Source organism: Neolamprologus multifasciatus, chromosome 9, assembly GCF_963576455.1.
Source record: "Neolamprologus multifasciatus chromosome 9, fNeoMul1.2, whole genome shotgun sequence".
NCBI lineage: Eukaryota > Metazoa > Chordata > Actinopteri > Cichliformes > Cichlidae > Neolamprologus > Neolamprologus multifasciatus.
Window position 1 is genome coordinate 32803749 of NC_140447.1, and position 15882 is coordinate 32819630.

The following is a 15882-nucleotide window of genomic DNA, read 5'->3' on the forward strand; positions in this document are numbered from 1 at the left end:
GGTCAGCCTCGGCTTTCCGGGCCGACAAAGCAGCCTGTAATTAAGCATAAAGAGAAAAAACAAAAACAAAACAAAAACAGACGAACAGGAAAATGATGTTGTTTTGGCTGTGTTATTCAGAGAGGGGCCAGGCCCTGTGTCAGCCTTCTCCCCCCCTTTTTTTTGTTTTTTCTCACTATATAATCAACTCCTAACCCACCAAGTTGACAGGACAACACAGGTACACGTTAAAATTCTTAAGATCATGTTTAATAATTCAAAAAAGGAATTTTTATTTCATTCAGTAATCACTTGTATTAATCAATCAGAAGAAAACATGTCACAATTCGACTCTTTTAACCACTAAATTTATTATTTCATCACTGGTTTGTGATTTACCAGTGTCTTTCTCTTTGAAGTCAAGTTGTCCTGCAACCCAGAGAGTTTATTTGTTAGTAGTGGATAAACTTTATCTTTTAACAACAGGTGTATGTTAAGTTTTGCTGCTTTAACCTTGCTGGAAAATTTTCACGTGTTCATGAGTGTAAGCTGTTTCTTCATTGCGTGTATGTGCGTTTGTGGGTGGGTTATTTTAACTTTTTTTCTCAAACAAGGCATTTCTCTAGTTGTGTGTGTTTTTAATTTTGTTTCCCAAATTTTGATTTCCCACCTTAAATAACAGCATTCCATGTCTTCAGCCAGGAATTAGAGCTTGCTTGTGAGATTCAGGGACACATGGTGCCAAAAACAATTCAGTGAAAAACTTGCCTGAAAATTTCCAGTGATGGTAACCGATAACTGGAGGAGAAGATGTCCTTTAAGCTTCTTTTCAGGGTGAGGACAACGTAAGAGGTCAAGCTGTAAAATTTTGAGCCAGAGCTCGGCCTGTGTGTCGTCCCAATTTTATTAATCTATCCTTTTGCTGCTGTACTCAGGTTTCCAGGTTGAGAGAAATCCACCTGTATTAAGAGACTAAAACATTCATTTACTATTTTTCTTAAAACATTCATTTGGTTCATCTGCCTAGATTTTACTCTCTCTCTCTCTTGGTGCATAGTTCACACAGTCAGGCAGTTGCCTTTTATGGGCATGCAAGTTTCCGGTCACTTACCCCCAGCAGCTGCGAAGCCGTCTCTCCCATATCAAAACCCAGCCAAACATTAAACATTCACCGTAGTCATTCAAAACTTTATTTGTAATATTATAATCAGCAAAATCAGCGTTTTAATTACAGGCATGTATCATTGTTTGCAAATCATACTTATAAAACTCAATAACACGCTAAACAGGAAGTCCTCTGTGGGCTTCACAGCAGCCACCTCATTTGCATGTTCACACACTGTCTAAAAATAGCTCGCAGCGCTGCAGCGCACTGTCGTCACACACAGCCTCGTTTCACACTCAACTCTATATTATATTACAAAGACGTCTTATATTTACAATCACTCTCAGGCCTGAAAGTTTTAGCGCCTACACAATTTTGACAAGTTTAAGATAACGGGTCCAACCGAAGAAAGTCCAACTTTTTTGTAATCAATTAACCAGTATCAGACTCTAACTGTATCTGGCCTCATCTCTAAAGTCCCTAACTCAATTTAAAGTGTCCAAAAAAGCGCAGATACCGTTCAACACGGTAAGTGGTGCAACCACTAGTTATTCTGGAGTGCCCCAAGCTCCACAGTGACCAACTGACTATCCCTCAAAGAGGACAAGGCCTAGGCGTCCCTGGCCTTGGCAAGCGTTACCTCTGAGCACTGCGCCTCCTAGTGGACTCTAACCACCGTTCTAACAAAATTTATAATACTTTTAAACAACAGACAACACCCAAAAACAAGAGTGTGACTGATGCAGATGCAACGTTATGGACATTGGAGACTCTCACTCGCAAAATGACCAACACAGATGCAATCTTTAGACTAATGGAGACTCTGACTCACAAAATGACCAATTCCCTATCCAACTACCTGAGACTCTAACTCAGTATTATTTTCCTTTACCTTGGGCCTCTAACCCAGTATTATTACTTTTAAGCTTATTTCAAGTTTCAAAACTCATGAGATTTTTTCATCAAAATCAAAACAGGCCTTCACCAGTAATTTCAGTAGACTTTCAATTTATACAGTCCAATTTGGCACAGTTTGGATTTACATTCAACAGGTTGTGCCTCACCTTTAAATGTGCCGGCTTGCCCACTCACGTCAGACCACTGGCTCGTGCCTGCCCGTTTAACCACCTCGGACCGTCCAAACCTCCAAAACTTCCATCCCAATACCACAGGACGAGCCCCCAAAACTGTTACGGATTCAAATATTGAGGATGGATACAGGAGGAAAACCCAAATAACCACACTGGTCCGGCCGGGTCAAGTCAAACGATGATTTAATGAACACACGCGTGGGAGATGGACACCATACAGCAGACAGCATCAGATCTCAAAATGGTGGAGCCTTGATCAAACTCTTATAGCCTCTAGTGGCCCCCACCTCATCATAAAAGCCTAAACATTCACATTCTTTCTCTCACACAGCGCCTAAGCTACGACCTTTGCTCCCTGTTTATCTGCTCCTGCTGAGATGGGGCAGTATGCTCTGTTCTCTTCTAACCAGACAAATAAGGCGATGACTTTCTGCAAACAGTATTTCTTATAACTCAGCAGTATAATGCATCATAAAACAATATCATTCATTCACAATAAATCAGCAGTCTAATGTAATGCAGATCAGTTTACCAAATGTAATAGTTATCACCTTCTTCTAATTCAGGAGAATAATGCAAACTAAAACTACATAATAATTCACAATCTTTAATTAGGGTCTAACATGGCATAAAATAATATTATAATCCGACAGTATCAATATTAATACTAATACTAATATTAATATTAATATAAACTATAAATGTTTCTGTTAAAGTGTGACCAAAGGAAGGAGCTGTGAGAAGTGTGCCTCTCAACCGGTGGCTCGCTCAGTAACGTCTGGCTGTGCAGCTGAAACCTTTTTGACCCACCAACAGTCACACAGACTCCACAAACTCTCACATCCGGGTTTCACTCTTTCAGGCCGAGTCTCTCTAAGAAATTCTAGTTTTAGCTTCAGTTCAAATGCTTCATCTTCTGTGAGTCGAGTCAAATTAGAACAAAACTAAATATAAAACAGGTTTAAACTCTCATCTCATTCTTTGTTCTTTTAGCTGTTTGGCGCTTGTTGAAATAGTTTTGTGAAATTTAAATGTAAAAAATGAATTTAGGATTGAATTAATCGATATCACATTATTCAAACCAACATCGATTTGAATCGGGGAAATGTTTCAAAGCCAGCCCTAGTTGTGACATCAATGGGACTCATTTATTCAAAAAGATGGTTTTAAATCTCAAATGTGGAGGCAGAGCTGTGAGTTCTAGTGTTTCCATGCTGTTTCTGTAGTGTTGCTGTGTCCTCAGGAGGCTGTCTGTGTGTGATCTTTGACTCACAATAAACTGACATTCACTGACAGCATCAGAGGGAGCCTGGCTGCCTCATCTTGCTCACCTGTGTTGTGACATTTGAGCTACGCAGCACTTATTTTAGACCCACTTGGTGCCTTTTGGTCCACACATTTCCAGCGTCTGACATTCCCAATGTGAGACTGGGAAAGATGAAACAGAAATGTTGCTGTGAGGTTTCAGTGGTTTATACTGAGAAAAAGAAAGTCAGAAACAATTGAACTCAGATTGGTAATATGTTGATATTTGATCTTCTGAAAAGCTCAAATAGAATAGTCGACAAACCAGGAAGTGAAAGCCCCTTTTTAACCATGTGACTAAGAATTCAAACTGTGTTGCACTCACTCTTGTGTTCAGGGCGTCTCTCTGTGAGCAAACAGGTGACACAGTGCAGGACTGTGTGCAGAGTGCATGTCTGTACTTGAAGCTGTTCTGAAGTGTGCTTTCAACACCACATGCAACACAAACAGCAGAGCGCTGCCTTCTACACACAACACAGAAACAGACTCTTCAACAGGGCCACAGCCATGAATCAGTCATTAAACTTTTTCAAATGACTTTTTACATCTTTCTAATCCTTCTTTTTTGAACTTAACACATAAAAAGACAGTTTTACTATCATGTAGTGTTAGTCTCAACCCGTGCAGACTCAGTCTTTCTATACCTGCCATACCTAACAACAGCAACAACAACAGCATGTTGCATGTGTGCATTAGATTCATTTGTCTTAAACGACCTCTGTCCTGAACAGACGAGTCTTCAGCTCCTGCTGCAGATTCATCCAGGAACGTGTTTCAAACGGCTTTTCTACACACACAACGGACTCTCGGGGGTTTCTGATAAACAGCTCAAATGCATTCCAGTCATGAGAAGACATGTTTACTCTGTGTGTGTCTGTGTGTGTCAGTGCTGATGAATACTTCCTGATATTACCCAACAATACACACATTCAGACACTCCTGTCAGTGAAAACTCTGGGTTTATAAATATGGTTAAAATAAATCTTAGAAGTCCATGAATAAATACGTTTCCTGTTCATAAGAGCAGCCTCGGGTTTTAAATCTGACCTCCAGAGAGCTGCTTCATTTGTAATGAGCTCATTTGTTTTTTCTGCATCTATTCATCCATCTGAGTCATGCACAATGTTCCTTATATCATTAAAATGTCTAAAACCAGTAAAATCACAGAATAAATGTTGGGAACTTTCCACTGATAAACCAAACTACTGGTGGGCGTGGCCTTCTCTCTCTCTCTCTCGCTCGATTCTTGTAAAACAAAACTTACTGCGTAACTTTCTTTTTTCCCTCTCTTGGAGCTTTATTTCATAATAATTGACAATAAGCAGTGAAAAGCCCAGACTCCCAAACAGCTTCAGTTAAACTCATTTGACTTCACAGAGCCATCAAACAGAAGAATGACATTAAAATCAGGCCACAGCACAGGGCCTGTTCTCAACATAGATCTATGGTGCTGAGTCTGCTCTAGTTACGGTCGCTGACCTCTAGTGGCTCTCCCTCTGTGAGAGAGCTTTTCTTTCTCCTTTTCTTGTGTTGCAGGTCTGCCTCATGAGCCACAGCTGAAGTGTGTCCCAGCTCGTCAGCCACGGCATCTAATCTGCCATCCTAAGCTGCCACACCCCTGTGTGTGTGTGTGTGTGTGTGTGTGTGTGTGTGTGTGTGTGTGTGTGTGTGTGTGTGTGTGTGTGTGTGTGTGTGTGTGTGTGTGTGTGTGTGTGTGGTAGGTTAAACTCTGTGAAACCTTGGTTTTCTTTCTTTTATTGTAAGCAAAGCTGTGTTAATTAGTTCATCGATGTGGGAGCAGGTAGGGGTTCTCTGCCATTTTTGTTTCAATCGTTTTCTCCTGTTTTTGGTTAGACAGGGAGCTCAGCCATTGTACTTTGTTTTGGTTAGAGAGTTCTTGGTTTGATTTTTAGCTAAAGGGGGTGTTTTGTTTGTTGTTTTGGCCTTGGAGACCCTGAAGAAAAGAGCTTCCCGGTGTTCATTTTTACTTTAGTAGTTTTGTGCAATAAATCGTGTTTAATGACATCTATTTTCCAGTAGTTTATGTTTTCTTTTTTCACTTTGTGTTACCCCCCCCAGTCAACACTTCATTTTTAAGTGGGGCGTAACAGCTCTGCTCTCATGTTTTAGTCTATGAGTAGCTGCTGTTATAGCGCTGATATGACTGAAGTTCCTTTAACAGCAACAGCAGATTTCCCCTTTATTGATTACAGAAACCAAATCACACCCATTATTTACCTGTTCTGGAAAATAACAAACAAAGATTTTGAAGTTTGAAATATTGTATAATAGGAAGTCTTTTTTTTTTTTTTTTAATGAATAAAAACTGTTAAAAGCCTAAAATCTTATTGGCGACTGAATGGACAGGCCCCAGGGTGTCTGTCAGACCTACTGCAGCCTTATATGCCCGCTACAGCTCTAAGATCACCAAGGTGAGGCTGGTTCTTAGAGGTGATCGTGCATTTACTCACTGGATTTTAATAAACATGAGAGTTATTTACTTATTTTTTATTAGCTATTTGGCATTGATGTTAATTGATATTGCTATTTTATTGTGTAATTTGTATGTTTGTACAGCACCACTGTTGTAATTAAAAGTGCTCAATAAATAAAAAAACAACGTTCTGCACATTTTCACTTTGATTTCAACCTTTATTTGGATCATTTTTACAGACAAACTCTGAAAGAACATTTCTTTATTGTCACGCTGTTTTAAATAAAGTTTAAACCCCGCCTCTACACAGGGGCGTGTCCACAGTGGGGGCACCGACCCCATTGGGCGGCAGCGTGGATAGGACCGGTGCTGGAATGTAACAGAGTACATTTACTCGAGTACTTTACTGATTGAAGTATTCCTATCAGGATGTGTCAGACGTGATTGGAGCTGTGAGGATTCAGGTGTGAACACGTTTGAACACAGCCACAGGTAAAACACTGCCCAGGTAATCACCAGCAGGACCTTTAAACCTTGCTGGGTGGATCTCTGGAGCTCCAAGAAAGTCCACAGCTGAGGGGAACTTGTTTTTTGGGGCCTGGGTCACAGCGAGGACGTCAGTGGAGTCCATGTTTAAGCCTCTTTGGGGAGAACGGGGAAGCTGAGCTGTTACTGTCTGAAATAAATAGCATGAATATGATTATTGTACAGAGCACAAAGCAGAAGCCACGTTGCTTCAGTTCACGTCTTATTTGGTGTGTTTTCACTGAGGGTTGGGTGGCAGACACGTCTGAGCTCAGTCTGCTGTCAGAAACACTGCAGCACTCCAGGAATTCACTCTCACTCTTTCAGAAAGTCCCACAGGAGACAAACAACAGCCATAAAGGCGCTTCCTGCTGGGACGCTCGGCCTCACACCACAAGCAACATGTTCACAAAAACACTGAGCACAGCTTTTATTGTGAAATATTAGGAGGAAGCTGAGTAAAATTCAGGGAAATGAAGGACGCATTTGGAAGACTTCAAATTTGAACAGCCTTCATCGCGTCCATGTGATATAATTTCCTACAAATGTGGCATTCGAAGCATCCTCTCCCTGAATTTGGAAACACCCAATGTGATGCTAGAGAGCAGGAAGAACCAGTCTCAACAAGAGACACACACACCTGATTTCCTGTAACTGCAGAGGGGAGGAGCCACCCGAGCAGGTGATAAAAGGAAGAGAAACAGCTGAGCCTCCTTCAGAGCAGCAGGAGGACGGTGGAGCTGAGGCAGGTGAGTGTTAACACCACATTGTTGTAGTTTTGCTGTCAGAGTCTCTGAGTGTGTTTGTGTGACTGTAGAGCAGGGGTGTCAAACTCAAGTACACAGTGGGCCAAAATTCAAAACTGGAACAAAGTCGCGGGCTAACGTTAATATTTATTGAAATATATTTATTCCTCCAGATTTAAGAATGAATCTTTTCTTATGGACTCACACGTTTTGCTGAAAAACTGAATATGGAACAAGCAAAGCTTAATACTAAACAATATATATATTAGCTGTATAATACCAGTAGGCCAGCTCTAATAGTAATCTGGTATGGCTTCAGAGTTTGACACCTATGCTGTAGAGGGAAGAAGAAGAGTCACAGTGAGCTCTGTAGCTGTGATTGGCTCAATAATCACCTTCAATGGACTGAACGCAGAGAACGAGCCGAGGAATCTGACAAACCTGTTTGTGTGTGTGTGTGTGTGTGTGTGTGTGTTTTTACCCGTTTAGACATCTTTGTGAGGACAAAGAGTTGGTATGCTACTATACTTGTGGGGACCAATAGACTCCCACAAAATGCCCGTCCCCACGAGTTTGAAGATATTTTTGAGGCTTTTTGGTGTCCTCACTAAAATCTGAAAACAAGTGTGTGTGTGTGTGTGTGTGTGTGTGTGTGTCTGTGTGTGTGTGTGTGTCATAAAGAGAGTCGAGTTCACAGTCACACACTTTCTATCTCAGAGGCTGTATCCCAATTCTACGGAGCCCCTCTGATGACATGGTCCAAAAAATAAATCAATTGTGGCCACAAAATATTACTTCGTGGGCACAAAATGCTACTTCGTGGGCACAAAACACTTGACCAATAACCGTGATCCTTCCCAGGCCCTTGCAGTTGGTTGACAATAAAATCTATCCCGGCGTCCAGGTCCTACTTACGTCTGTAAAGCGACTGGGCTCTCAGTGTCCTGTTTAAATGTAAAAATGGTTCCTGGCATTGCAGGCTTTTCAAAATGCATTTGTAGCTCATTCCCAGCCTAAAATCAAACTCAATCATACCGTCTCTGTCCACGGTGTACAGGTTTAGCCTACTTATGCTTATGTCTCTACGCAGCTGTCCAGGAATTGTATCAATATGATGTGCGCACGTTATCTATTTCGTTGCCACAAATGCGTAATTCGTTGCCATGTTATACCCAATTCGTGCCCACAAATTAGCATTTCTTGCGCACGTTATACCTATTTCGTATTTTGAGGGCACGAAATAGTATTTTGAGGGCACGAAATAGTATTTTGAGGGCACGAAATAGTATTTTGTGGCCACAATTCATTTATTTTTTGGACCAAGTCATCAGAGGGGCTCCGTACAATTCAAGGTCTGCAGCCTTAAAGTGCGCAGCCTCAACGATCCTCAAGGGCCGCGTACTCAAAGACCGCTAAGGCCAGAAGTGCGAGGCTTGTGAAATGGGACGGTCTAGCCTCCGTCGCGCTGCCCCGGTTGCCTAGCAACCATGATACTAACAGCTGGAAATGTTTCATACGGCTTTGTTTGACAGAAATGAACGAGAACATATTTTGTTTGTTTCTACATGAGTTTTGTGTGATTAGTTGAGTATCTGAGGCTGAGACCACAGGACTGTAAAACATGATTGTTGGGCTTCATTTCTGTACTGAACAGTCTTTTAGAGATTAGTTAGTAAATAACAATTAGCTAATGTTGTTGATGAGACTAAAGTCATCTCACTGTGGTAATGTAAATATAATATGGACAATATTATATATATTGTCAGATTATTATGATATATTACAGCAGTGAGTTTGAACTCTGTGTCAAAGATTCAAGTTCCAGTTATTTATATTTCCTGTCACCTTAAATCGACGAGTATCTGTGACAGTGTGTATACAGATGAATCATATATAAGAGACAAATATTGTTCGTTTAATATGTTGGCATTAGTAAAATTGGCTCAATGCTGACTTTAAATATCCATAAAATCATCACCTTCTCTGTGAGATTAAGGTCGACTATTGATGGCGTATATGTTAAAGTAAAGGCTTTAAAACCAAGTTGGTACCAACGTCACTAATGTCACATAACTTTGCTGACATGTGGCCAACAGTCATGTTTTAATGTTCTTCATTATTAAACATTCGCACATAAATAAGTGACACAATATTCAGTACTTTTAAAAGTTTGCTCTTTGGCTGCTCCGCTTCAAACATATTTTGTTTTTTTCCGAACAAAATATCCACACCCACCGCCGCGCTATGAATTGTGGTTTATTTTTTGGATAGAACAAGTTAAATGTCACCGCTCTTATTGTTCGGCCGGAAACAGGGGGGTGTCCACATTCAGAGGCTGCATCCACCTGAGGACCCGGCCTTTGCGGTCTATAAGTGGGTCGGGTCCTCTGAAGGCTGGGTAAGCTGGAAGTGAGCGCCTGTGAAACTGGTCGGTCTAGCCTTCAGAATTACGTCATGAGCTCTCTCGGTGGAGTGAAACTCTGCCATCGGCTCCTTGCTATCTGAAATATAACCAGACGCTGGCGTAAACTCTCGACCATCTCACACTTCTGTTTAATCGCTTTTCTTGTTGATTTTATTCAGGTGTGTGAAAACCACGAGGAACCCTCCTGGGGGATTAATAAAGTTTTATTTAATCTGATCTAATTTTATTTAATCTGATCTGGAAAATCTGGAGATTTTTGGGAGGGGCACTGAAATTCGGGGTTCTCCTGTAAAAATCAGGAGGGTTGGCATGTATGCCGGAGGCTGGGTGTGTCTCTCTCTTCTTTGCTTGGAATTGTTTGGCACATGTGTAGAGCTCCTCTGGTGCATTTCTTTTGTTTGAAGGTTGTGGTGGGAGTAAAGAGGGTCAGTCTGGGGACCTCATATACTTACTCACGTAGAATCTTTGATAACTATTAATATGAGAAGCTGGAGAAATAATTGAAGAAAGAAGCTGAGGATTGTTGGAGCATTTCTCAATAATATTAGAAACAGCTTTTGACTTCTCTGCGTTGACAGTGTCCTGATACCTGTACAGACGGTCTCTCAGCATCAGAAACACCTGCATCTGTTTCCACTTACGTTCAGCCTTCCTGCTCTCTCGTCCGGCTGAACGAGCGGCCTCGTTTATCCACGGGTCCGATTGTGGTTTCACAGTTTTAAAAGGAGCAACCTCATCAAGGACAGTTTGGCATTTATCATAAAAATTAGATGTCATCTGCTCGGCACCATCGCCGAGGGGAGATCTTAAACTCCTTAAAAGCACTAGAAAATAGTTCTGTTGCAGATGGGTTAAATACACAACAATGGGGTGTTGGAATAAGAGGAGGAAAATGGCAGTGAGATAAAAATATATCAAACACAACAGTGAAAAAACAGCATCACATGTTTCCATGTTTAGGACCGGTAACCCTAAAGACAGCACAAGATCCAGCGTATGAGCCTGTTTCTGGGTGTAGATCAGTCTCATGATAAACAGGCTCAAGAACGTCTCTGGGATTACTGCTGTTGTTTTAAAAGGGTTTATGTCATATTTATCTGAGAGATCTTTTACTGTTCGTATGAATCAAATGATGTCCGAATCAACAGTTGTGCCTTGTGGGGTACCTCAGGGATCCGTCTTGGGTCCAATGTCCTGGTCCTGCCTGCTCCCACTTCTCTGTGTTCCCTCTGTCTGTCTATGGTGTCACTGTGTCTGCTTGTGAGTCTGTTCAGTTCAGTGTGTTGTCTGGTTCTCTGTGTCTGTGAGTTTCCTGTTTTATTCTGAAGGTCCTTGTCTTATGTGAGTGTGTTCAGCTTACGTTTCCCCTGCCTCGTCTGTTGTGATTTCTCCCAGGTGTGTTCCCCTCCTGTCTCCCATCCCCTGATTACTGTTGTGTGCATTTAAGCCCTGTGTGTTCTCCTGCCTGTTGCTGGTTCGTCTGCGTTATTTGGTGTGTTATGGTCTGCGTATCGCCCTCCGTTGTGTCTCCGTGTCTCCCTACTTCTCTGGGTTTGGTTTTAGGTTTGTTTTTGTTAGTTGTTTAAGTTTATTCTCGCCTCGCCGTTTCTGTTCTTCATCCTCCTCACTAAATAAAGTTCACTCTCGTCACTCGTGACAGTAAGAGGCTGATCTTTGTCACAGACACTTCTTGGAATGTGGTTTTGTGAGTTTTTGGAACGAAACAGGAGGAGCAGGTCTGTAGATGAGAGGAAGAAAGAACGAGGAAAAAAACGTGTGTGTGTGTGTTGTTCAGCTGGTCTGGGTGTGGTTCTTGATCAGACTGGTGTTCAGAGCTTAGATAAAGGTGCACAGGGATAAGAGAGGGGCTGCTGATGATCATGTCGATATTTCAGGGTCTGCATGCAGCTCTGCAGGTACCCACAGACTCTGCTGTACTTCATGTTTCTGTATCTCAGGATCAACTTTGAATCGTTTTCTGCTCCTGAAGCAACTGAAGTGACTCTAAAGAATTTTAGCTCCTCCTCTTTGTGGTTAGGCCAGACATCCTGGTTTTCACACTACTGTGACAAATAATAAAAATATATAATCATAGTCATTTTACGTAGCACTGTTTAGAACTATAGTGCTCTGACAAACCATTAAAAACAGATCCGTAAACTAAAGCTGAGAAGCAGAAAACCAACGAGCTTCACTTTAGTTTCATCTTGTCACCACCTGGCTCAAAAGCCGCAACAGAAACAAGGAGACGAAAACCTGAATTTCAGTGAGAAGAGGTTTTATCTTAAATACATAGCAAGTTGGCTAAAGTAGCTGTTACTACCAAGGCAGGGGCTAGTGAGCCTCCTCCTGAAAGCCTGCCTCAGGTATGCTTTTATCCAAAGCTGACTCGGTGTGGCCCATCGGCACCAGCTGAACTCACTGAGGAGATTAGGGGCTGCAGAGGGGCCTAAGAATCTTTAGAGAGGAGAAAACACAAAGACAAGGACTTCAGTCTGTAGATGTGCAAAGCTGGTAGAGACAGACCCTAAAAGACTGGCAGCTGTAACTGCAGCAAAAGCTGGTTCTACAAAGTATTGACTCAGGGGCTGAATAATTACGCACACCCCACTTTACAGTTATTTATTTGTAAAAATGTTTGGAAACATGTATGATTTTCATTCCACTTCTCACGTGTTCACCTCTTTGTGTTGGTCTTTCACCTGGAATTCCAATAACATTGATTCATGTTTGTGGCTGTAATGTGACAAAATGTGGGAAAGTTCAAAGGGGCTGAATACTTTTGCAAGCCACTGTAAACACAATGAGTGCAGAGCAGAGGTGGCAAAAGTACAGTCAGGGGTTCATCCTACAGCACGATAATGACCCCAAACATCAGTCCAAGCTGTGCCAGAACTACCTCAGGAAGAAAGAACAAGATGGTGAGATTGAAAACATGGAGTGTCCAGCACAGTCTCCAGACTGAAACCCCATCGAGCTGGTTTGAACTGGACAGAAGACTGAAAGCAAAGCAACCTACATGGTCCTTACCATCGGTGACCCCGGCTGTTTGGGACTTTATTTTGGCCACTGCCTTCTTCCTGTTTACCCTACGTCATCGGAGCACGCTCACCCGAAGCTGCTTTATTGGTCGCCGTGCCGATGGGATACGAGGGGAGGTGGAGCAAATATGAACCCACAAATACTGCCTGCTACCACGGATGGACAGACAGTTAAATTAGCTCTCTTAAACACAAGATCTGTATCAAATAAAACTCATGTTCTTCAGGACTTCTTTGGTACTCATAAGCTGGATGTCATGCTCCTAACTGAGACATGGCTGCGCGCTGGTGAAGTGGCTCCTTACTGGAACTTTGCCCCTTCGATGCCAGCTTCTTCAGCTCCCCCAGGTTAGGAGGGGGGTGGGGTAGCCTCTATCATCAAAGACTGTTTTAAATGCAATCAGATACAAAGTCCTGGTGTTTTTTCCTCATTTGAGTCCCAACTCCTGACTTTAGGCTGTCCTGTGGTTCTAATTATAGTCATCTATCGTCCACCTAAATATAATGACTTGTTTATTTCGGAATTTTCAGACTTCTTGACATTTTAAATTACATCTACCTGATGTGTTGGACCCTATTTTTACCCAGGAGTTATGTGTGGACACCTTGACTGCGAATCTTAATAATACACTTGTTGAACTACTGGACTCTGTTGCTCCCGTAAGGAAGTTGAAATGTCAAAAAAGGAACCCTATGCCCTGGTTAAATGAGGAGCTCCTGAACTTGAGAAGAAATTGTAGAAAAGCCGAGCGTCACTGGAGATCTTCCCGACTAGAAGTATTTCTCCAGGCTTGGAAGGACTCATTGTCTTCTCTTCAATCAGCGATGTCGACAGCGAAAGCAAATTATTTCTCAAATCTCATCATGAGCCTTAAACATAACTCAAAACTCTTATTCAACAAGTGTCGCAACTTACAGAGAGTAAGTCAACTCTCTGCTGTTCTAATCTGATGGCTCATGACTTTCTTACATTTTTCAGAGACAGAGCTGCAACACTTAGGAATCAGATTACTCCCTCCTCAAGCTGTTCATTAGACTACTCGGCTGCTTTGCCTGTTGGTACTGATAAACCGATGTCATAAATTTGGATATCTGCCGATACCGATATGAATCCGATATAGTGTATTTTTTAATCAATAAAACTGTTTTTTTAATATCTTGCTTTTTTATCAATCTAATAAACTTAAACCTGCTCCATCCTCCCTATTCTGGTATTTTAAAGAGTAAGCAACCTAACTAATAGGGCTCTAAAACTCCCAGCAAAAAAATAAATAAATAAAAAATAGGGAACCACCCTCCACCTCATGATGCTTAATCGACATAATCAACTTTAATTTGATGCAGTGTGAAAAAAAAAATGCACAGAAATCAATTATTTTTCTACAATAAATAGATTCAACATCTTTCTTCAACAGAACTGCAGACTGCACAGATGGTTCCCAAAGGAAAAAGTACTGTAGCTTACTAGGGTATATTAGACTTAACAGTTACTATATACAGTAATGGACTTCTATACATTTTACATCAGATTAAAACTTTGGGTGTAAGATTCAGATAATTATTTATTAAAAGCTAAACATTTTAAATGAGAATAAGAAAGAAAAGTATGTCTTTGTGCCCCCTTTTCCCTGTTCATGCCCTATCGGCCCCCCTGGCTAAACTTTGCTAGATCCGCCCCTGCACAGTTACCAGCCGTCAGCTAGTAGAAAAAGATCCTGGTGTAGAAATAATATTAAATAAATTCTAACAACAGCTGATCAAGCTTAAACGTGCTGCTGTTGTTCAGCCACTGGTTTCCTCTTTCTGGTGAGAAGTGGGCCAAAAACAAACAAGAGAGACGGACTCGTGACAGAAAAGCAGATCAGCTGATCATTGATCGGAGATGAAATGCCGGGTTGGTAGCGAGGCTACAAATACACACAGCCGCTCTATCACGTGACACATACTGCTGTGATGCGCTACGGTTACGAGCAGAGTTACGCCATGTCGCAAGTTTTTGATATTTAATGGATCGGATTAAATTTTTAATTTCTCTCCAATATCCGATCCAGTAATTTACGTCAGTATCGGAGCGATACGTAATATTGGTCCATCTCTATTTCCCTGACTGGATTAACTAAGGTTGTAAAAGCAGCTCGATGTACAACCTGTTCTTTGGATCCTCTACCAGCCTGGGCTATAAAGGAACTGTGGTCAGCATTAGGACCCTACATTATGTTTCTTTTAAATACTTCACTGACGACCGGAGTCTTTCCTGAAAGTTTTAAATCAGCTGTGGTAGTGCCGATCTTGAAAAAGCCTGGACTGGATGTTGACATGGTCGCAAACTATAGACCCATCTCACATCTGTCTTTTTTATCTAAAGTCTTTGAAAAAGTGGTTTTTAAGCAGCTCACTGAGTATCTGTCAACAAACAATATGTTTGAAGCATTTCAGTCTGCTTTTAGACCAAATCACTCCAGTGCTGCGTTTGACACTGTGGATCACTGCATTTTATTGGATAGGCTTGAACATTTTATTGGAGTTACAGGAAATGTTTTATCATGGCTGAGATCTTACCTGCTTGCGAGGTCTCAGACTGTTAGTTTTAAAAATAATCTCTCAGAGACGTGTGCAGTGAGGCATGGGGTCCCTCAGGGCTCCGTAGTTGGACCACTGCTGTTTTCTATGTACCTGCTGCCTCTTGGTGTTCTTTTACGTTCTTTTAATGTAACCTTTCATTGTTACGCTGATGACCTGCAGCTTTATGTTCCTTTAACCATTGGAAATTGTGCTGACGTCTCTAAACTAGAATGTTGTTTATCTGCAATTAAGGGCTGGTTATCAGATAATTTCTTGCTCCTAAATACTGATAAAACAGAGTTGATGGTCATTGGGCCAGACAAATTTCAGCACTTGTCCCAAAATTTCATCTTGAAAATTGATGACAGTGCCATAAATTGCAGGAACAAGGTAAAAAACTTGGGCGTGTAGTTTGACATGGTGCTCTCCTTTGAATCTCGTGTAAAAGAGATAACAAAGACCGCCTTTATCATTAGAGGAACATCGCCAAAATCAGACAGGTTTTGTCAAGCGACACTGCAGAGGTTCTTGTCCATGCATTTGTGTCTTCACGCATTGATTATTTTAATGCTCTTCTTTCTGGGCTACCAAAGAAAAGTTTTAGAGGTATACAGATGGTGCAAAATGCAGCTGCTCACATTTGAACAAGAACTGGGAAATTTGAGCACA

General features: G+C 41.5%; 1 protein-coding gene across 1 annotated transcript in view; it reads left to right on the forward strand.

The window, feature by feature from the left end:
* Positions 1-15882, forward strand: part of LOC146511953 (uncharacterized) — a 329039-nt gene that overhangs the window by 67797 nt on the left and 245360 nt on the right. The window lies entirely within an intron of this gene.